Source organism: Euprymna scolopes, chromosome 2, assembly GCF_053919585.1.
Source record: "Euprymna scolopes isolate OS-2025 chromosome 2, ASM5391958v1, whole genome shotgun sequence".
Classification (NCBI taxonomy): domain Eukaryota; kingdom Metazoa; phylum Mollusca; class Cephalopoda; order Sepiida; family Sepiolidae; genus Euprymna; species Euprymna scolopes.
In genome coordinates, this window is record NC_136483.1 from 97,571,794 (window position 1) to 97,598,157 (window position 26,364).

Genomic DNA, 26,364 nt, shown 5'->3' on the forward strand with positions numbered 1-26,364 from the left:
TGTTTTTATAAATAATTTTATCAAGATTTTTTTCATACGTTTGGGATGCAGTTTCGATTCAAGCTGATGAACCCAAGTCGTATAGATTTTTTTTTAAATTACAACTTTATAATACATAAAAATCGACAGAAAGTTAACTATAATAATATATACGAAATCTGCAAGTATTAGAATATCATACTTAGGCGCATTTTACGACCTGGCTACGCCGTGGGTCCCTGCTAGCTTTGATAAATATTTTTGCATTTAAAAAAAAAGAACTACAATAATATCAGAGCATCTCCATTTACGCTGAACATCTACAGAATGCCAAAATAAACATATGACATAAGTTCCATGTTGAATCTCCACAGGTCCCGCTAGTTTCTATTAATCTATTAATTCTTTATTGTGTACTGACTGGATACTATAATACCTAATTCGCCGCAACTTATAAAAGTGTTTGGGTGACATAAGAGGTTGAAAGAAGGTAGCTAGTCTCTGAGGGGTGATGAGGTGTAAGAGGCGTAAATAATCAGAACATAAGAGTTGATTGGCCATAAAGGATTTCATTGATAAAGATCGCCGTGTGTTTATAAAGACAATCAGGGCAGTGTGTTTGTATGTCCGTGTGGGAACTTTCCACACAATTATTCGCGAGGAACTAAAGATGCGGAAGTTTTACGCGTAGTTTGTACCAAGGGTGCTCAGCGAAGATCAAGCCAGTTTCTTACCGTCTCTATAGTTCAGACCTTGATCCTTGTGACTTTTAGTTATGACTTTTAGTTACAGGCTGTCGTTAGTGTAGACTTGAGGAAATGAAAGAGGATGTTACGAGGGTCATTTACACGTTGAGACAAGAGGAGTTCCATAGAACCCTCTAGAAGATGTTAGAACGTTTCACCTGGTATTGGGCAGTGCATTCTAGCCGCGACACTTTTCACAGTGCGATATAATCGCTCTGCTATACCGTTCCCGTCTGAAGCATATGTACAGCGAACTCTCAAGTTCACAGCCCATTCAGCTGCATGTTTTGCTGTTAAAAGCTGTGTCATTGTCAGACAGTAATTTGCGAGATAAGCCATGATAGTTGCCGAGTCTTGCCGTGGTTACTGCCTCCACACTGGAAACCGCGTCGGCCCACACTCAGTGACAGTTAAGAAAGGGTAAGCACCGCAGTGTGTAATCTTCATTCCCAACCGTTGCCAATCACTTATTATCTCCAGCTTTCCTTACTTCCAGTAAACTGGTACTAGATCTTTATAGACTGGCAGTCAACCCACTTCATTGCCAATTTAACTGCTGCTCAGTTGTTGCAGAGCAAATTCCCCGGGCGAAATACGCGGTGAGAAGCACCCCTGGATGTCTACTCTTCCTGGACATGATCTGGGCCGGGTCCAGCTCAACGACATGCACTGCAGCGATTAGTGGCTCGGGTTTCGCATCTTTGATGGTATTGAAACATCATTATGGTACGCCCGCCAAGTGGTCTGCCATGTTGTGAATTGACGCAATAAATTTCACGTCTACTGAGAGCTTATATTCCTTCACAAATTCTTTGAGGGCATCCAGTCGTCTTCTAATGAGCATTTCACTGGCAGTATTAGTATAAATTATCACTTTCTCGTTGAGCATTTCCAATACCACTATATGCACAAACATAGTGTCGTTCTTTTTCTTCCCACTGATGCGTACAACAAAATAACTCCGAGTAAGCAAAGCACACCTCTCTTCTTATTATTCTTAGTTACTAAATGACAATTACGTCCCATGGCTCGAGCAAAAAAAAAAAGCAAAAAAAACTTTTAATCGCGACAGTACCACAATTTGCATATCCCTCTTCTTTTTCTACTGGACGGATTCCGGGTTCGAATGACGGTGGTTCTTGTGCACATCCTATGGTGTAACCTCAGTAGAACCAATAAAGTGTTGTTCAATTTTGCTACAAAAATTAAATTTTCAAAAAATAAATGGAAAAATTTATTGAATTAATTTCACTTTCTTCATCCGTGTTAATTCGCAAACAATACATATGCTTACTACAAATTATGCACTGTAATCTGGGTTTAATTGTGTCGCTAACTGTCTATATTGTATTGCTTTAGTTCTGTCTGTCTTTCTATTCTATTTCCTCTTGGAAATTCGCTGAAATTTGTAAGAACCTTTGTTATTATTAGGTGCAGCGACCTAAACATTATATCTGCTCGATGCACAATTAGTGATTAATAGGGATCAGTTACCACAATAACATATTCAATCTTGAAGCTTATGTGCACAATGCAGGTTCGATCGAGCTGAAATTTTGTATCGATCTTATAGTAGAATGCAGCGGACTGAGTATTATAGCATCCGTTCGATGCAATTTAAAAATTACAAAGAATTCGTTTACATAATACTACATTCACTTTAGAAGTTTTCTCGGAAAGTACACGTCTGATTAACCTGGACTTTTGTATCGAACTTAGTTATGAGAAGGTGCAGTGTATTAATTATTATGGTATCGATTTCACACATTTAGGAATTGACAGTTTAATAGGGATTAGGCACAATAATATAATATTCACTGTAGAAGTTCCTCTGAAATTTTAGAGCAGATTTATCTGAAATTTTGTACGGACCTTTGGTGTGATAAGGTACAGCGAACTAAGTACTCGGTCGATCCACAGTTAGTAATTATTAGGGTTGTGACAACACCATATTCTTTTCATTGTTTTGTCTTTCGAGTATATCTCCGACAAAGTTAAACACAGTTAATCAACCGAGAACTACATCACTCTATATAAAGCATAACAGGTATCAACGGATACACACTCGAGAGTCAAAACAATGAAAATAATATGCTGTTGTCATAGCCCTAGTGATTATAAATATTACCTACCAGAGAACCACGATTATACTTGACGTTTGATAACAAGCACTCATAATCAACAAGTTAAAACTTTTGCTATTTTACTTGGCTAGAAAGTCTAGTAAAACTAGACTGATACAAAAATGGTTGTTCGTCTGTCGTAATATGGCTTGTGTTATTAGTACTTGATGAGTTACTCCCCTTTCTTGTATTTAACCGATAGTTGATTCAGAATGAAATCTCAGTAAAATATATTTTTACATCCTTCCTTACTTACCTTGTTTATTTCATATATTGTAATATATTTTATATATTGAAACAATTATCTACAGTTGTCTACAATTTGTTCTGGTAATAATTGATTAGATATATCAGAGGTGAGCCGTAGTTTTTCCTGTTCAAAAATCTGTGACACACTCCTTGGATATTATGCCCCTTTGGATCTCTTTCTGGGCCTTGCTATTCTCTATAGTGTTTTGCTTCCTGTGTTATATATATATGTTATATGTGTTGGGAAAAAGACAAACAATTGTGACAAACTTACGCTAATGTTTAGGTTTTAATTTCATGAAGGATATTTTCGAGTGTGTTTCAGAATCATGTAATCACTTCGTATTTATCACAGTCTATTTATTGACGATTGTTATCATATCAAAAGAATATGGAGATTTCACGTTTTGCTCAATTCCGTATAGAATACTCCTTTTAAAATATTTTACACAATGTTTCCCATTTGCAACGCCCTTGTCTATATCCCATCATGAGTTTCCTGCTCTTCGTCTGCTCCATCTTATTCCAGTAAAACACGTAAAAATGTTCAACTGTGGTGATATTTTATTGTATATTAATTTATTAATAGAAAAATCTATTATTCTATTTGTAATTTAAACATGATGATGCAAAGTAATACTTATCTAGTCTAGAAATTTTGTCTTGATCATAATAATCTAAAACATTTCCGTAGGAGGGCAATATAGTCTGCGAAAGAGAGATGACTGCCATTTTTCTTTCAAATACAGAACACTCTTCATGGAATATGTACGTATATATATATATATATATATATATATATATATATATATATATATATGTATATATATATATATGACACTGAATCACGTCCAATTTTTGAACGTTTAATACATGCTAGTAGGTATATATTTATTTATATATATGTATATATATTTATATGTATATATATATATAGAGAGAGAGATGTTAGTATGTATATGTATATATATATATTTATATATACATGTTAGTATATATATATATATATATATATTTATACATGTTAGTGTGTATATATATACTTGGTGTAGGGGCTACTATCAGGGGCAACAGCTACTGCGGTACTATGTAGGGAGTTGTCGGTTCACGCTACGCTTGAACTTCTGCATGTCAGTACAGTTGGGGAAGCCGGGACCCGGAAGGGAATTCCAAAGTCTAGCGGTTCTGGGGAAGAAACTACTGGAGTAGAAATCTTTTACATCGAGGGATCTCTTCTGTGTGAGGGTGGCATTTATCATTCCAACACGGTAGTGTATTTGAATATATGGTAAGTTGCAATTTTAGTCATTTAGAACTGCTTAAAAGTTTCACCGCTCACTCGTTTTTCGACCAAACAGTTTATAGATCACATTTTCAGGTGTATTGTAAAAAATAATTTTCAATTTTCATTCAGTAAAAGAAAGTTATAAGAATCTACTGGTGTTCAAACTCATTATACACCCTAAGGAGATTAACAACGGTTTTTTTTACTGGTCTCTATAGCTGCCACATCGCTTCAGGGACAATTGCTACCAATTCGCAGTTTACACGAAAAGAGAAGCAACAAGGAAAACAGAAGGAATGAAATGTGTTTATGTTATGCATATATATATATGGCTATATATATATATATATATATATATATATATATATATATACATGGCTATATATATGTGGCTATATATATATGGCTTTATTTAGCGACGAAATCAAGGCGAGACAATGATGGTAGGCAGTACATCCGTTGGAGGAAAGACGAATAATTTAATCCGAGCTTCTCAATTTTCACACTGCAAGGCGGTGGAAGTTCTGTTTGTGTGGAGAATTATTAGTGCCAATGATTGAGGGCCTATAGTTCGCTTGCAAGGTCGAATTAATTCGACCAAGTATATTTATATGACGACAACCGTGATGTACCTGTTTCCTTTCACAACTAATCAAAATAAATGGATAGTAGAATGTTTATATTGCGTTCACTTCAGGCAGTCTCATAACTCGTTTCCCTCATTCACTACTTAAATCCTCAATTCCATGACTGATATTTCTGACAAAAAAGTTGGAGAAAAGTTGTTATTTGCTCCGTTGGTTAGCTATTTTTTTTTTATTGATTTTTTTTTTTTTTTAGTTTTTTTTTAAAATTGTTTCTTGCATCAAGTAGTTTCATGGCTTGGTTAGAATGATTTCCATAAAAATTGATAATCATAATTCAGATTCCAATAAACACTGATAAAATCATATGAACTTTCCGTTTATTTAAATTAATTTTTGTAGATAAACTGTTGGAATTCGCGAAATAATATAGCTCTGTATCCACATTTGTATAATTTATTAACATAAATATTACTTTTGAAACTTAAATATCTTCCAAATTAAAAAAATCTCAAGAAAAAAATACTTTGTTTTTTCGTATATTATTTAAATAAATGCAACAATTATGATTTCCCTAAATTCATTTGTGTTAAAATGTATCAGTATAATAAATACATTATAATTATAGTACACTTTTCGCTATTACAGAAAACAGAATCATCGTATCAATTATACAAATGTCGCTTCTTGAAATGTATTTTATTTGAAACGAATTATTTTAATAAAAGGGGAGAGACACAATTTGATTTGGGAGCAATTCATTTAAAACCGAACAAACCGGAATTGTTTACCTTAACGGCATTTCACCAATCCAAATCGGTCGATCTAAGTTATTACGTATAAATATAAATTGCTTAGTGTATTAGCATAGATTAACGGTGCCTTAACCTGACAAAACGACATACTAATCATTTACTAAGAAAAGACTCCAAATGTCATTATCAATAATTATGTGGGGATATTGAGGTGATAAACGAGAGCTGATCGGTAAATAGATTATAACACGAGAAAACCTAACATAGTTGGCTTTTATTGGATTGTATTTACCTTATAAGTTCCTCCTCTATGAACCCCGATGTGTGATAATAGCCATCATGACAACATCATATAAAAATAATAATTAATTCATCTCATCGCGATATTAGCGGTTTCTTGACTATACATTTATTTGCACTAGTTCTTATGCGTTTCATATTATTCCTGATCGACGATAAGTCAACGATGCCTCAATTCAGTCTCGAAAGACAAAGGATACCCCCTGTAAGGGCAACTGCGCATGTAATTGTGTGGCAAAGATTGCGCAATCTCCAACTACACTTCTCCTGAATCAGCACCGCTTGAGTTCAGTGGCTAGGAGAAGTCAAAGACGACTGGAAACAATGCTGAGATAAGCGGAGAACACATACAGCACCTGAAAGTTCCAAATTTTTACCAACCTGGTATTTGCTAGGTTCATCGTTGTTTAACTTTAGACGGGAACCGGTGGGCCAGACGTGATATTGCCATGATTTTGAGGCTAATCTCTATTTTAATAGATATAGTAGCTTTTTATGAGAACACGTCTTCTAGCTTTATTATATTGCGAATTTTGATTATAGTTTTCATCTTGCATGTTATTTATTTATCTGTCACAAGGGAGTCACCACTTATCAAGTTAGGAAGGCTACTCGAGGACAGGTGTTAATGAGTGTCTGATAGTCACCGGGACAATAGCGTATAAATAGGTAATCGTAATAATAGGGTAGTAATGGCATATCTAAGGGACGGCTCAATAAGAATTTGTTTACATTGAGCTTGAAATCAGCATATTCTAGTCAGCTGGAAATACGGCCAGCAGAACAAAGTTCTACAGGCGGAAAGGTCGAGGAAAAAAGCTTTGTTCATGGAATTATCGTTTAGATTTGAATTTAGATAGAGAATGAGGGACATTCTTGATAGTCGTTTTAGCTAGACTGTTGTTTTGTAAAAGTTTAGCAAGGGAGGGCAATAACTGAAACTCAGACGGGCACTAACCATGTAAATAAGGATAAGGCGGAGACAGGCACGCAACCTTTCTTCTGTAGGACAAATGGTTGCAGCCAAAAGAAAAGGGTATCAACACTACGTTACGAAGTAGGTTTTGAATTCTGTCAAGGCAGGATACATTCTCCGAGCAGCTAACACCCAGATGTGGCAACAATACTCCATTGTAAGGTGTATCTGGCTGTTGTGCAGGTAGAGGATTCTAACAAAGACTCTTCGAGTGTGTCCTTTCGGAATAGGGAATCTGCACAGAATTTCGAACTGGAGATTAGGAGAAGATTCAGAATAGCAATTTGTTCCGGGGTTTAAAGATTGACCTTTCAGTAAAAGCAATGCCAAAAATATTATTGAGAATGATTTAAAACGAGCGGGGTTACCCGGCGTTTCCCGGGTGTATAGAGGATTTAAGTTTCAAAGCCCCCTAAAAACATGAAAATAGCAGCGAGTACCCATGCGAGCGAAAAAAATAGGTAGCAGGCAGGTATGCTCGAACCTGTAACACTCAGACGAAAATTAAGTGTAAAAAAAAGCGAACGGTTTAGTCGCCGCACCCACCACGACATACGACATTCCAGCCGTTCAAAATAAGCCTATTTATTGCAAGGCGTATGATTACTCTGCAAAAATGTTGACGAAAAGGTGGCCCCTCCTTGTAAAACACATCCCAGTTGAACAGCACAGAATTAATGTTTTGGGCCAATGTTCGGATATTTGTCGATTTTTATAAGTATACTTATTTTGTTAGTGTCCATTGCGAGTGTTGAAAATTTTTGACAATCATACAAACACACATGTTGTCTTTATATATATATATATATATATATATATATATATATATATATATATATATTTCTACTGTTCATGATTGATTAAAAGAAATATATGTTCTGAGCAGATAAAGTAACGTGTAAAGTTCTAAGTATTATACAGATTCCGAGGTAGGCATAAAATTCCAAAGACAGACAAGACCCATGTAAAGAAGGACAATGTTTATATTACCATATATATTGTGAGAATTTTTTAGTATAGTACGTGTCTTAAAGCGAGAGAACATGGATGAATTATATACAATAAAAATGGTTGTGAAATCAAAGATACTTAAATTAAAATTAAATATGAACAGGTAAACTTATAGAGAAATAAAAGGCAAATCAAATGAGGTATAGCTTGTTTCAATAATTACATTTAATTTAGCTTAAATTTGCGGTTTTTGAAAAAATGACAAGTCCGGACTATTTTGGGCGCCATCATATATAAGCGCGTGAATGTGTGAATGTGTCTTTCAGTACATTTTTCAACCTATATACTCAACGAATTTTTGATCTACAGACTTGTAATTTGTTATATAGGATGATCAGACCCAGAGGAAAATGTTTTTAATTAGTTTTCCTCCGTAAAAAGGTTGTCTAAGTTGTCAAAATAAATTAATTGGTATATGGAAGTCAAGATATTTTTTTTTCTATTTTCAACTGTTTTAAAAATGCGCACGCGCAGCTGAAGAAACATAACAACTTCTTTTATGTTAATCATAAGGATCGAGAAGACTTTTTAAAGATAGTGTCAAGGTGGTCTAATGGCTATCGTACTTGACTCACTGTCTTTAGCTTTTGATGTCGACTTCAGCTCTTGTATTTTTATTTTACTTGCAAGAAGTGATAATTTAGAATAAACATAATACTCGCATGCACATGTCTCAGTTCCTTTACGTTTTTTTTTATTATTATTTCTTTTTTTTTTTACTTAAGTTTATAAAGACATTTTATGTTACGTTTAATACCAGGCAAAAATAAAGTACTGATGAGTACTATAGAACGGAAGACAGAACATCTATATGTAAGTTGTAATAATAAATAGAATCTAAATTAATTATTTTAAGATTTTGGCTTGTAAAAAAAAACAATACGTGAGGATAAGACAGCTGAGATTATATACAAAACAGATTTTTTTTCATTTTAAGGGAGGGTTTATCTAATAATAAAATAGATTAATGAAATTTAATAATTGATGAGACTAAACATATATAAACACTAATAATTAAGAATTTAAATTTAAAAATAATTACTCACAAATTTGTTGTTGGTCACCGTCCGTATCAGAAGACGATTGTGTAGAAGTGGAGTTACATATACAAGGCAGAGCGATATGGTGGCATATTTGCCAAGGTGTACAACCAGAGGATCCAAGGCAAAGACAGAGTCGATACAGCTTGGGTCCAACTGCGCCGCAAGAGATGCCGATGATAATAATATAAAGTCAGGCAGGCTTAGAGATTCCGTCCCCGGATTTTCTGTTGAGGTTTTACTCCCGTATCCTTTCCTTTCATGGAGTAATCCCGCGAGGCAGCTCAGGTTTTAAATAAAAGTTGCCTTCTCCTATGTACCATCGAAATTGACGAACCCCACCTGGAAGAAGTGACTGGTTTTAATAGGCTAGTCGACCGCCTCTGCCCCTTCACTCACTAAGTATAAGCAATTTCCCCGGGCATAGTAAGTAAACCGCACGAGAAGGCGAGGAGATGGACTTTGTTGTCAGAGATTATTTGAGACGAACACCATGGCGACATTTTTTTAGGGAAAGAAAGCGTTTATCCTCACTACCAGCCTCAGATGTAACAACGTTTAAAACCACTCATAAAGCAATTATGGAATAATAGAAGTTATCGAAACCAGACAGAAAAAAAAACGAGGATTAAAACATTGTTTATATTCGACCACTGTAGCGGACCGAGAGGGAGAGAAAGAGATGTAAGAAAATTATGAAAAAGGTACAGAATTCTCTTCGAAGATTATAAAAGAGACGATGTTGCATTACATGTACCCGTTACATGTTTCAGCATCTCTTGATATATGATCCCCAGAGCTATATATATTTTTATCCTTACCCATTCGTATGAGGGCTGCATGATAAAACTTTATAATATTTCTGGTTTACCAAGAAGTTTTACATTTAATTTTTATTAGAACTTCAGAAGACACTAATTAACAAAATTCAGAGCCTGGCTTATATAAAAACAGTCGAGTGCCACGTCGTCTAGTATTGAATGAGGATTAAGAAATGTTCCACCACCCCATACTTTATCCTCGAAATCGGTGAAATCGTCCATTTTAAAATCAAATCAATTGATCACCTGTTCTACTCCCACGCTGTATCAGCGGGAAGCATCACATGCTACCCCGCATTGACAGTCCACAGTTACGTGTAGTCTACATTGCACAGCCTAGAACATTTAATTGACTTTATATTTAAATAAGTACTTGATTCAAAGTTTAAATGCAAAATTCAAGTAGCATGGTTCATTTGTTATCTAAAGAAAAAACATTCGTTTGGATAAAATATACATAAATCAAATATATAAGAAAATTATCAAAAGCCTAATGTGAACTATATGAATGCATATTTACATAATTACTTGAATTAATGTTACATATCGTGTTTCAATTTTTCGTTAAAAAGAAACAATTATTTGGATCGCACCCCTGTCTTAAAATAGAATATAGAGTAAATTTTATAGTTTGGGCATTTCGTTCGATGTTGAAACTTCTCAAATGAAATTGTGATCTTAGGATTTATAAAAATGTAAACTTTGGTAAAGACGGGACATATTTTTTCTTTTGTAAATCAGATTGTTTCGATTATCGATACATATTTGAAGTATTCCGGTACAAAACCTATGTAAGAACATTTTCAGATGCATCCAGTGAATTCGTGTGACATTTTTTAAAAATCGGCCTAGCGGTTTTGGAGCCCATAGGTAAATCTTTCTCTCATGCACTCAGATGTGAATGTATATATATATATATATATATATATATATATATATATATATATATATATATATATATATATATATATATATCTGTGCATATATATTTAAATTTATATATATACACATATATATATGTATATATATATATATGTATGCATATGTATATATATATGTATATATATGTATGTATGTACATATATATATATATATATATATATATATATATATATGGGTGTGTGTATGTGTATGTAAATCTTAGTGTATGCGGAGTCATTCTGCGTGTGTGTGCATAACAACTAAGCACTTAAAACATCGACCACATACAGCGCTTCATTGTTTACATATATTATATTTATGACACTTAGCATGACCGAGAGAAACCTATTCTTTACAGAAAAAGAAAAGGAGAAGTGAGATAGGCGGAAAAGGGATAGAGAGAGAGAGAGAGAGAGAGAGTAACTATTTATCTCTTGATATATGAGAGCCGAGCATGAATAAAGCTAATGAAGCTAAACATGATACGAAGAGTATACTGCCAGGATCTGCACTTGTTTTGATGATGACGGATTTGTTTTTGTGCACTTCTGCCAGATGTAAGGATTTTGTGATAAATTTACGTAAAAAATTAAATGCTACCATAGATAGACACAGCGTTTTTTTATTGCATAGTCAATAGAGTTATCAGCAACATCTTGTAATAAACCATATTACATAAGTAAATGGCTGGTAAGATTCTTGCATACATACTCTGCATTAGGTTAACCCAATATGAGCCGTATTTATTTTATGTTAATTAATATTCATTTAGTCTAATTGTATTTAATAGATATAAAAGTGTAGTATCGATATGGTGTATATGTGTGTCTGAATAAGTTTGGGTAAAATATACATAAATCAAATATATAAGAAAATTATATATATATATATATATATATATATATATATATAATATATGAGTATATATGTAATATATTTATATATATAATTATATTACTATATATATATAAGTATATTACTATATATATATATAAGTATATTACTATATATATATATAAATATATTACTATATATATAAGTATATCACTATATTTATCTATCTATCTATCTATCTATATATATATATATAAGTGATCGTGTCTATGTGTGTATGTGTTTATGTCTATGTGTGTGTATGTGTACATTTCCCTACGCAATAACTTTGTCAATTTTTAGTCTACAGACTCGAAATTTGATATGCAGGGTACTGAGATTTGGAAAAATCGATGTGATCGGTTTTGCGCCCGAAATTTGGCGATTAAGGGGTCAAGATTAACGAGTCGACCTTTGAGAACTCTACCAAACTCCTCCGACAATTTTGGGTCTACGCACTTGTCATTTTTAATATAGGTTCCGTGTACATGGATCTAACTTTATAACTTTATTTGAGCCCAAAACAATAAATTTTAAGGTGTTTTAATAGGGGTCAAAGTTTTAAAAAAATTGACCTCTGCGGTCTCTTCCAAATTACTCAGACAATTTCTGGTCTAAATATTTGAAATTGTACATAAAGGATATTCAGAGATAGGGCAAGCTTTTTCGTCAGTTTGGGTTGAAAATTTTTATTTACCAATATCTTAATGTATATATGTCTGTTTGCATGTCTGTCTTAAACTTTCAAAAGAGGCAACGGATTTTACCAGGATCAAAATCGTTTAGAAGGGTGACCTTTCATACGAAAAATATCGAAAAATTGGCTAAAAACATTAATATCTTCCCCTTCAACTAAGCACTTTTCTACAGGGGGGGTCACTTTTTTCGCCGATATTTTTTTAAAGTTATCCTCTCCTTTAGATTGTCTTGCCTTAATTTAAAAAAAAAATGTCGCTTCCGGTTTGGCGGTGGTCGTAAGAGCATAAACGTTAGGTTTTACCCCTATCTATTCTTTCTTTGCGGTACAGGTTCGAGCCTGCCTTCCTACTACCACTTTTTTTTTTTTTGCTCAGCATACACATCCAAACGCCCGGACAATGCCGAGCTGAAATGCTAGTATATATATATAATTCTATTGCTATATAAGTCTATTACTATAATATATATATAAGTATATTACTATATATATAAAAATATATTACTATACACACATATATATATATATATATATATATATATATATATATATATATATATATATGAACACAGCGATAGACAGAGAAGGGGAGAGTTAAAGAAACAAGAGTGAAGGCAGGGAGTAATGATATCACGAACATCTAATACGATAAACCATTTACTTTGTAAGTTTGGGCTATTTTAAATTGTGTATGTATGCGTGTGTTCTTCCTATATATAATAGAATTTCTTATATATATATATATATATATATATATATATATATATGTGGGGGGGTGAAATATTGCACCCAAGTACATAATATACATATGTGTATGTATTTATCTATTATTGCGTTAGTGAAAGATTTTGTCGCCTTTGGTTAAGGACTAGTTTGAAGATTTTCATCGATATTATTAAGGTTGAATGCGTAACTCAGCGTTGCTTTAATCCAAGATTCTCCTCACGTCCTAATCCGATTATCCAACCTTAATAAACATGCACCTGAAAATTGAGGAAAACAGGATTCACCAGATTCAATTAGATTCGGAAAAACAGCGTTCGAATCGGAACAAAGGAGCTGCGCGTGCATCTTGAAGTGTGCACAAAACGAATTCGTCGTCAGCAAAACAAGAGCAAAACTTGGAACTCTTCGTATCTTGTTCAACTCCATCAGCTTATTCATGCCCGGCTTTCATATATCAAGAGATAAATCCTTACTCTATCTCACTTTTCCGTCTATCTTTTCTGTAAAGAGTTGTTTCTTCTCGGTCACGCCTAGTGCCATATATAACAAATATATAATATATTTACAAATATATATATACATCCAAACACTCGGGCAAATACAAATATATATAAACAAATGAGACAGACACGCCCACTTTCGTTTAGGTGGTCGAGGGTCAATCCTTTATTGGGTAGTCGCATGTCTATCTAGACTGATAACTGAGATACAGCGTAAGAGTACTGTATGTGGATGACTATATATATATATATATATATATATATATATATATATATATATATATAGATGTTGATGAAGACTAAGGTTAAATTATTCAATACAGTGTGAACATAGTAATATCCTTAATATAAATTGTTATGCATTGTCATAAACTTGGCTAAAACGTAATGTATATTATTTTTATACGGGAAAAAGTAACTAACAACAGAACTACGATTCAGGAATCAGGAGTTGGTTTCTCAAAAAAAATCTAAATACGCCCCATGTAGATTTGTCGTAGGTAAAATAATTTAAACAACAAATATTAGTGGTTTGAAATTATGACGTTATACATTTTTTGTATTGGTTAAACAATATGAACACTTCATCTTAATACGTAAAATAATGCTTCAAACGCTCTTCTATTAAATGGAATATGGATGAAATATCATATGAGCCGTTGCAAGCATTCTACAGTTAAAATGTATATTTTCTTTTCTGATGAGTTAACTGTAAAATGTCTAGTATTGACATAATAATAAGCGATTGTTAATGCGTTACGAAACAGATGCTGAAAAAATTTGGAAATTTTACAATATAAAATATAAAAGAATACGATTAATATAGTCCTGGAATTATTCATGAATTTGTATACGCTATGTTCCTATAGTAACATATATCGAGTTTCATCAATAAAAGGATAATTATTCATAAAGTGTGAAATATAATTGCAAAAGCATATTTTTTCATAAACATATAAGTACATGATTGCTCACTTAAAAGTAAACCGATCTCTCTAATCTTTCTCTTAACGACCAACTGACACCACAAGAAGAAAATGCAATTCATTTTCCAACAAGATTGCGCTACATCCCACACGTCTCACAGATCACTGACACGAATTCACGACATGTTTACGGACAGAAGAACAATAAAACAAGGGCTTTAGCCACCAAGATCCCCGGACTTGTGATGGTCTGATATTTATCTTTTGGGGAACTTGAAAACAAAAAAGTTTCTGCAAATGATCCTCACAATCTGGACCAACTAAAGGAGAATATTACCAACACTATCAGGATAATCACCAGAGCAAATCTACAGTCAGTACCTGGAAACGCTGTTAAATGTGCGCAGAAATTTATAGATGTCAACAACGAACAGTCCCAGCATCTTTTACATGATAACACTACAGGTATTTTAAACGATACAAGAATGTTCACCCTCTCTACTATATTTTTGGGCAATTTTTCAAGGGGTCAATATATATATATATATATATATATATATATATATATATATATATATATATATATATATATAGTAGTCATCGACATGCAGTCCTGTTTCGTTGTATCACAACTCATCAGTGCCGGTAGACTAGCATCTCTCCCAAGCCAAGGAGTGGACCTAGAACCGTCGTGTTGACAGTCGGCAGTTCTCCCCCTAGACCTCCCCTATATATATATATATATATATATATATATATATATATATATATATATATATATATATATATATATATATAAAATAAAATAAAAATTACAATAAGTTTACCAAGGTAATCAAAATGGTAAACTTAAAATATATTATAAATATTAAAGAGTTAATATTTACAAGTAAAGTAATCTCAAGTAGATGCTATATATATATATATATATATATATATATATATATATATATATATTCACAAATTATAGAAAAGGTTTGAAATATGTTCTTAAGCAACAATTTTTAAAATATTCTTTCTCAAAAGTCTTCACAGGAGATTCGGTATTTGATTAATCTCTAAGGAAAAGTTGGTTTTCTTGATAAATGACTACACAATAGTTTAAAAGCATATATTTGCTAAATAATAAAGCCTAGGTTGTAATAATATTCTCTTTTTATAACTGCTCCCGTTTTTCGTATTAATATCTATTGAGCTTATATTTCATCAATTTTCTTATCATGTGCATCCGGGGTGGGAAATTCTGCAGGATGCCAAACATCTACATACTATTTCATACTATTGATCCGAACGAATATATATATATATATATATATATATATATATATATATATATATATATATAATTCTATCCTCCTTTTAAATGCAATCATTTGTATGCTATTGCACTGCTATTGCACTTTACTCACCGGTTATATTTTCTCGGTTCATTTTTGAAAGATTTTTCATGAGTTGCTTTTATTATTACTTGGAAGGTAGAGATATTCCTAATATTCTTGTTTCTTTTCATGTCGTACATAAAATATGTATATTCCGATATATATATATATATATATATATATATATATATATATATATATATATATGTACATAATATACATATATATATATATATATATATATACTTTTCAGAATGTGAGAGATTATATATAATTATTTTCACAGCCAAACAACGTCGCAGCCTACACGAGTCATGGCAGTCAACAAACCAGAAGTTCAAGATTCGAATTTCGTCCTTATTTTTACGGATAAGCCCAAATGCGGACGAAACTCGAGTCTTGAACTTTCGTTTGTTGACTGTCATGGCTTCTGTAGGCTGCGACACTATTTGGCTGTGGAATTACATATATATATATATATATATATATATATATATATATATATATATATATATATATATACAAGACTACCCGTAACCCGTTGGGGCACTATATGTTTTGTACTAACGATGAAATAGTGAGCATATAATTTATGGAAGAAATATGCGCGCTTCTTCGTACAGCAATAGCCACCACTTATAACATGACGAATTACAATGCCATCGGCGCTTTCAACCTACCTACTTACAAAAAGGAAATATACGTGGATTACTATTATATATAATGGATATACAATGACATGGGTTTTCGCCATATCTACGGCTCATATATATATAACACTAGCGGGGGTACCCGGCGTTGCCCGAGTGTTTGTTTCCGGGACGGGGGAGGAGTTTTAAAAAATGTTATGGTAGGTAAGTAGGAAGAATCAAACCCGGAGTCATGAGTAAAAGTAGGAAAATAAAGTGTGAAAAAAAAACATCTGCAACGTTAACAGTTCGGCCACCAAGAAAAGTCCATTCCAGTTGTTTAGGACAAAAAAAAAAACGACTACGGTAGGTCGGCGCGAACGTGAAAATATAATGTGAATTGTCCAGCACGCTAACCACTACGCCACAGAGCACTGCAGCTTAGTTTAGTGATTTTAAATAACTTCACATGAAATAACTACGAAGCCAAACCGGTGTTCTCTTCTCAACTGTTCCTTGTGAACGATACCCTAACGGTGTTAAGTGGTGGCAGGTGGAGGAGGAATTTATTAGAGAGAAAATATTTTACCACTTCCATTGATCTTAACCGATTTTGGCCGTGACTTCTCAGCAGAAAAAGTATAGAAATCTAAGATTATCGAGGAATTTGAGAAATAATTAGCCTATAACACACCTCAGATATTGTTCTGCTGTTTGTGCATATTATATTTGCATGAAATATCTTGATTTTAATCCGATTAAGGTCAAAATCAGACGGGAAAAAATGAGTTCATTTTATTTATATAGAAGAGAAGAGATAATATAATATAATATATATATGTGTGTGTGTGTGTGTGTTTGTATAGCAAAACTGGCAATTAGTAAAAACCTGAAGGTTGTGATCAATTCTATTGCAGAGCAAATACGCGTTTTATTTTTTTTATTACCGTTTTATCTGTTTAGTTTCATGTTTCAGTTGCCGGACCATATCTACGATCTAGCAACCTTTTAAAACCTTACAGAAATGCCTATTATTATTTGGAAGAACGATTTTAGAGGAAACACAATAAGAAAAAAAGAGGTGAAAGAGATAATAAGGGGGAGGGGCGGAGATTTACAATAGTTAATTTTTGAAGTTTAAACTACATTAGATTGTAGTGTCTGCGTGTATATATATACATATATATATATATATATATATATATATATATATATATATATATATATATATATATATATATAATTATTTAAAAGGAACTTTGTCTGTGAGCTCGTTGCTTGTGGACTCGAAAACAGCCGGGTCGATTTTCATGAAATTTCATGCGAAGGCAGTTTATGTGTCGGGCAGTGTTCTAAGTTAAAAGACAATATTACGGTGGAAACCAAGTAAAATTTACCAAAACTTCTATTTTTTCTTTGCTTTAAAAAAGCTACACCATATAGTGTGTTGGATCTCTGAATCTTAACATTTGTGTTATGTCATTTCCTCCTAATGGCTTGTAAATAAAGAAGTGCGATTCTTAACGAAAGCACTTATCACAAGTCAATCATTATAACTCTTCCTGACACTGTTTGATATGTTCTCACTGGCATTTGGGAAATAACTCTATTTTACCAAGACATTAGCGTCAAGTGAATACCCACTTTTCGGCCACTGTAGCTCCATATTTCGTATCTTATTTTTTCTTATTAGTTCGTGCGAAAAAAAAAACGTATTCTTATTTTTTTATATAAAAGAATCAAAAAAGGCGATATTTTGGCTTCACAATGAATTTTCTGGAAAAGTGTGTGACGCAAAGTGCAGAGTAAAATGTAATATTTATGAAATAAACAAATCCGAACATGTTTTTACTTCAATTCTGTAGTAAAAAAAATCAAAATGTTACTTATCTTTTTTCATTTAATCATTTACTTTTTTCTTTCATATTAATTTTTTAAAACTTTTCATTTACTTTTATTTAGAATAATTTTAATTCTTATTTAAAAGAAAGAAAAAAGCAGCTGATATTTGAACGTTTTTCCATCCAAACACTTTAAGTTATACGTTGCAAATATGAGCTTCTAACTTTTTTGTAATGTCAAATGCTTTGCGCTTGTTTTAGCGTCTAAAGTTGCAATGTAGTAAGGATTAATTAAAGAACTTTTAAACTATGAACAAAAAATGAAACCAACTTCTATCTTTACATCATCAACACTCTGATCCCCATCTAGCATCAATTAAAATGGGTAGCGCTCGTCTTGGGGAGGCTCCATGTTTTGACAAGCTTCTGGGGTTGACCTTTACTCCTGATCTGATATGGAATAGGTACATCAGGTCTGTTGCAAATGGTGAGATCCTTCTTCCGTTCCAGATCCCCCTGATGCAATTCTCTATGTGTATAAAAGCCAGTTACGTCCAAGGATGGAGTACTGCTGCCACATCTGGGCAGGAGCTGCTAAAAGCAACCTATCCTGCCTTGACAGGGTACAAAATAGACTTCGTGGCTTAGTGGGGCTGCCCTTTTCTCTTCCCTGCAACCTCTCTCCCACAGAAGAGACGTTGCGAGCCTTTTTTTTGTTTTATCGTAATTTCCATGGCAAGTGCCCGTCTGAGCTCCAATCTCTGGTCCCCCCTCGCAAATCTTTCACGAAAAACGCCCATCTAGCTGAAACTACTGTCATTAATTTTCCTCACTCTTTATCTGTGCCTAAATCCAAACCTAGATCCCATGAGCAGAGCTTCTATCTTAGAAGTGCACGACTGTGGAACTCTCTTCCGTCTTCCTGTTTCCCACCTGATTACAACTTGGATGTCTTCAAGTCCAACATAAACAAATTCCTGACAAACCGCTCTCTTAAGTAAGACACCCTATCAAATATCCAATACCAATGATTACTACGATACTATCTCATTGATTTCTGTACACGCAATAAGACTTATCCCCGAGTAGCTTTCGGGACTTGAAAAGTCGTGACCTCCATGTAAAAAAAAAAATGTCTTTTTAAATTAAAGAATAGTGCTAAGACCTTTGTGATATTTCCTTGTGAATCTGGGGTTCGATTCGAGTTATTGTTTCTTTTTAAATGAAAATTAATGTTTGAAAACGAGTCCAAATTTTAATGAAAGTTCATAACATAAAGTAAAAGTGGAATACCTCTAAAATCAAGTTTTAAAAAGCACGTCTTTACTTCGTCGTCTGGAGCACTTTTAATAAATGTTATGAATTTAAAACGATTCTAATTTGCAATGAGAAATCAAAAAACAAAAAAAAGTGATCATAAGATACCGTTGATAAAAAGCAGAATGGATTGAGTTTTCTTATTATTTGGATATTTTAAATGCGAAAAATTTGTCGATTAAAATAAGCTTTCATAGTTTTGTTTTTATTTAATTACAAGTCCGCAGACTATTTACAACCAGAACTTGTAGACCAAAAGAACAGTTTTAACGCCCAAACAAGACAGTTTGAGTGTGTAATATAGTAGATGTGTGTGTATGTGTGTGTTAAGAGAGATAAGTAGTCATATATATCAAATGTTTTCATATCTTCCAATTTTTTAGTCTGTTCATCACATATTCTATTATAATTATCATCATTCTTATCATTATTATCATTATTGTTGTTGTTTTTTTTTTGTCGCATGATCTCTAAAAGAAAGTATCGGTACACATAATGTCAAAATAAAATTAAGGTATATTATTTCGCCGAATGCTTATGGAATCTTATTTTCCTGTGACTTCGAAAATACAACGTGTTAGAATACATTTTCTATATTGTCTGATATGAGAAAAGAACCTTAAGCGAGAGACTTCCGTTGAATCGCGTGAACAGCTTGTTGCGTGTACAGGGTGCATATGCGTGCAAATTGCTTCGTGAGACTTTAAAAGTTCTTCCTATATATATACAAACATATATATATATATATATATATATATATATATATATGTATATATATAATGGGTGTGTTATAAATATTGATATATATCATACACATATCTATATATATATATATATATATATATATATATATATATGAGAAAGAAAAGTAAAACTAAGTTGAACTTTACAATCAAAATTTACTGTTCGACTGAATACTCTCGAAAACAATTTCCATTATTATTATTATTATTATTATTATTATACATGATCATTGACTGTACTATTAGTAGCATTATATTGCATTTATTAATCTTATTATTATTATTATTATTATTATTATTATTAGTAGTAGTAGTAGTAGTAGTAGTAGTAGTAGTAGTAGTAGTAGTAGCGGTATTATTATTTTTCCTCATTATGACGATCACCATTAACATCATAACATTTCGACAGCCTTCTAATTACTAATAAGCTAAGACTTTGCTACGCTTAAAACTTTTTAATCCTCACTCCCCACCCTTTTAATAGTGACATTAAGTTTAGCACTTCACAGAAAAAAATTGTTTCAGTCTGTCTACACAATATCCGGTAATAGTAATATAAATTTTCACAGGCTAATTTTTTTTAGCCTGATCTTAATTCTTTAAAATTTGGTCTGAAATCACTTTTACTAATTAAGCTGACGATGAAAGATGCCAGTCTGTCTTTCTCTTCTTTTTATTTTTCGATCTAATTTGACTGGAGATCAACTTTACTTTGTGTACTGCACTATCCGAGAAAAAAACAAAAAACAATTTCTATTGTTGTAGTTGCTTTGAAAACTTTCTAACCGGACTATATGCATAATTACACAGAATTTAATTTTGGACTCCATTTTCTCTAAACGACTATTTTCGCCTTTCGCATTACCTTAAGAGAATTTTCATGCAAGCTGAAATATTATACGCGGGTTGTGCTTATATGTTTGTACATATCCAACATTTTTCCCCTTTTTTTTCTTGGCAATTTATGACTATAATAAATTGCAATTTCACTTAATGTCATAACTAGTAAATTCTAACATTGCTACATATATACTTTGCTGATTACTTCTGTCCTCTGATGAGAAGAATTGCATTCTTTGAATCTCCGCAGCATAAGGACTTTGTAAATTGTTTTTTGGAGTATTCTGTCAAACAATAATTTTTTATTGTAAAGTTAAACTTACAGATTTAATTGTTGTTCTCTTATAATAAGCTCTATTCTCTATTCCGTATTGAGCTTTTTTATTTGGTTGGGATTAAATTATCTATATATAAATACTGGAATTTATATTAGATTGAAGTTTACCTTTGCGTATCAGGTAAGCACTACATACCTTTGTTTTCATCTTATATATATATATATATATATATATATATATATATATATATATATATATATGAGTGTGTGAATGTACATGTATGTACGTATGTATACACAAATGTACTATATATTTACTAACAGGGTGCCCGGCTTCTACGATTGTAATTTTTTTTCTTTTTACAAGGTGGTCACTACTTATCAAGGCCCGGAAGACACTCAGGCATAAGGGTTATTGTATGTACAGTACATTAGTGTGGATATTTAATAAAGTGTCTACTTAAGGGGGCGGTTCATCAGGAATTTGTTTACGTTGGACTTAAAGACATCCAAGTTGTAGTCAGGAGGGAAGCAGGCAGACGGGACAGAGTTCCACAGGCGTGCAGTTCTAAGAAAGAAGCTTTGTTCATGGAATCTACTTTTTGATTTAGGCATAGATAAAGAGTGGGGAAGGTTTTTGACAATGGATTCAGCTAGACGGGTAAATATATTTTCATTCATAAAAAAAACTAAATTATGTGCATATATGTACTATTAAGCCAGCTAGACACGATCTTTAAAACAGTCCTATTTTAAAACATATTCTTAACATGCAGAATCTGTCATGGAAACGATTCACGCATAAGTATTCATTAGACAGCTTAAAAAACAAACAAACAAACAAAAAAACAGACAATCATTCAATAACTCCCCGACGTACAAATTTTGACTTCTAAGTAGCCCTTTTTTTTTTCGAAAAAAAAAAAAACAATTTAAAAGTTTTTCACATATCTGAATATCGTATGTATTTAAATTTCAGGTCCGTATTTAAAATAATCGTTTAATATATAAGTTGAGAATTTTCCTCACACAAATTCTCATGTTTATACATAATATATAATATATATAAATTGATAAGTATTGTTACATCTGTGTAGAGAGCATGAAAACTTAACCGCGATCCAGTGATTCGATAGACATCGATAAACACAATAACAGTACGGTGTATTTAGCATGCTTAAATACAAATGAATAACACCTAGCTGAATGCACATTGCTTTCCTTAGCTGTCCAATAAATAGAGTATTAATGCAATTTAATGTTTACCATACATGCGGTAAAACTAAGACTTTGATAACTATCACTATTAGATTATTCATATAGGTGGGGTGACAATCTATATTTCTATAAACGTGCAAGGGTCTGTCTTTCTGTCTGTGTATCTGTGTATGTGTGTACATTTCCCTACGACATAACTCTGTCAATTGTAAGTCTACAGACTCGAAATTTGAATACAGGGTACTGAGATTTGGGAAAATTTTTGTGATAGGTTTTCGGCCAGAAATTTGGCGATTAAGGGGTCGATGTTCAACGATTTGACCTTTGAGAACTCTACCAAACTCCTCCGACAATTTTCGGTGTAAACCCTTGGAATTTTGGATATAGGTTCCTTGGACTTAATAACTCAATTTGAACCCAAAACAATAAATTTTAAGGGGTCATATTAGGGGTCAAAACGAAAAAAATGACAACCTTTATTTATTTATTTTTTTTGCTCAACATACATCTCCAAATACCCGGGCATCGCCGGGCACCCATACTAGTTGATTATAAAGAAGAGGTCCGGTTGATTAGTTAAGAACTTAATATTTTCACGCACAAATATTTATACATTTTTTTTAATTTATATAATCGGAGATATATTAATGTTAATTTTACTTATATTTCACGTCATATCCACAACTGTTACTTCTAATACAGTGTGTCACGCGAAACGGATGTTTTTAAGGCGAACCAAACTCTGAGAATAGTTCCAAAAACATTTTATAATGTAAATAAAAACATTTACTAAACTATGGCATCCCTTACTTAAGGAGAGCTAGGAGCATTCTAAAAACATCCGTTTCCTGTGACTACCCTGTAATATAGTGTGAATTAACGTGTATATGTTACCACTTTAACCATGACATAGCCGTACCCAAGGACACACCCTCTGTCTGTCTGTCTGTCTGTCTGTCTCTGTCTCTCTCTCTGTCTCTCTCTCTCTCTGTCTCTCTGTCTCTCTCTCTCTGTATATATATATATATATATATATATATATATATATATATATATATATATATATGCTAGCCGGGTGCCCGACGTTGCCTGGGATTAAATGATGATGAAGGTATGTTTCAGACTCCTAAGTAATCATTCTCCAATTGTGCTCTAAACAGAAAAACCCATTTCGAACGTGCCCTTGTCATATCAAAGAACTTGCCGTTGATTTTATATGACCGGCTTTACAAGTAGTGCAGTAATAATGGCTTGAATTTAAGTTTAAAAACGAAAAACTTAAGTATCATTGTGAAATTTTGCTTTAAGCTTTACATAGAAACATTCATTCCGAACGCGCCCCTGTCATATGAAGGACTCTACTGTTGATTTTATATGTTCGGCCTTTCGGCTTCTGCGGTAATAAAACTTCTTAAACGCACTTGTGATGTGAGGCTGTGTAAGGTCCAAATCGGCTGCTAATTCTTTTATCGGATTATTTCGCTTATCGATACTTATCGAATATATTCGAACACAAATCCTAACTTAGAACACTGACAGCCACATAAAGTACCTTCGCGTGAAATTTCACTAAAATCAACCCAGCTCATTTCGAGTCCACAAGAAACGAGCTCACAGACAAAGTTCACTTTATATATATATATATATATATATATATATATATATATATATATATGAGCCGTAGATATGGCAAAACACGTGTCATTGTATATCTATTATATATAATAGTAATCCACGTGTATATATATATATATATATATATATATATATATATATATAACTACTTCATTTATTCACATAAATTTAATATACGAAAGTATAGATTTATGCGTAAACTTTAAGTATTTACTTCAAAAGTGCTCAATACGTAGGTAGAGCTAGTTAGTAATTTATAAAATATATATGGCGATTAAGCTACACTGAATATTCTGCGTTTCATCCAACTATAGGATTCGTCAGGCTTATGCGCATAAGCCTGACGAATCCTATAGTTGGATGAAACGCAGAATATTCAGTGTAGCTTAATCGCCATATATATTTTATAAATTACTATATATATATATATATATATATATATATATATATATATATACTATTGTAATAATTATATCCATGTTATTATAAATAGATGAGCCTTTATATGACTTTAATACCTAAGTAACGTGTTTTCTTTGCTTTTTTCTGAAAATGAAATAAACAGCTTTCCATCATTGATTTTTACATTTTGTTTTGTTTTCGCAGTGTTTCACCCGGGCGTCGAATAAGTTTACCTAACATGGACATCTTTATTCTGATGTCTTAATATTGAGCTGGGTTCAATGATATTTCGGAGCTAGATTTACACGATTTATGAGCCTCCTCTCGTCGAACGGCATGATTACAACTGTTCAAGGTCCCAGGATAATACATATAAATTTTTTACTGTGCTTCTAACCCGACGCTACGAATTACTTCTAACCCGACGCTACGAATTACTTCTCAACTGATGCTATGACTTCCTTCTAACCCGACGCTATGAATTCCTTCTAACCTGACGCTGTATATTACTTCATCCAACGCTATATATTACTTCGCACCTGACGCTATGAATTACTTCTGACCTGACGCTATGAATTACTTCTAACCTGACGCTGTGAATTACTTCTAACCCGACGCTATGAATTCCTTCTAATCCGGCGCTGTATATAACTTCATCCAACGCTATATATTACTTCTCACCTGACGCTATAAAATAAGGTATATATAATATAATTTCTTTTGTTATATGGTTTCGTATAAATGAATGTTTAGCTTGGCTTGTATTAAATACAAAAACACTTTTTTTTATACAAACTTATTTGACCTACGCAATTGGTCTTGCAATAAATGAACCTCCTACTTATCTCCACTAATATCGTAAATTACGTTAGTGGTTTACTGATATTTTTTCTCAGTCTCTCTTTGTCTTTCCATTTTCCGCCATCTTTATTTTTATTCACTTTCCATACGTATATCATCAATCAAAAATTAGATTAATCTCATATGTCCCAACAACAACAACAACACACACACATACAAAAACTAAGAAACAAAATGAACTTAAAAACATCTATTGTATAAATCTGATTATTATAATTACTTTTATCACAAGTGATTTTTACAAAATAAGACGGAACATTTATAAGATACGCCTATTCAATCTTCACGTTTAATGCTTATAATATTATTTGTAATCTAATCTTGATAGATATTTTTTCATATTCGTTTTTTTTTTGTTACAAGTGTATTTCAGAAGTTAAGAGATAACTTAAATTAGTGTCCGGACTTTTTTTGGCTCATATGAGCACTCTGTTTATAGTAAACCCGTACAACTCTAGTCGCCTTTGATGTAATTTCCTCCAGGTGCAATGCAATTGTTACACCGTTTCAACAACTTCCGGAATGCTCCAGAGAAGTCTTCTTGTCACTGACCCTCGTTACATATTTTTTAATCTCCTTAACTGTCTCATAACGATAATCTCTTAGGTTTTCCTTGAGCTTAGGGAGTAACCAAATGTAAAAGGGAGAGGTCTGGCGTATATGCAGAGTGAAGAACTGTCTGGATGCCTATCTTGGTCAAATAGTCCGTG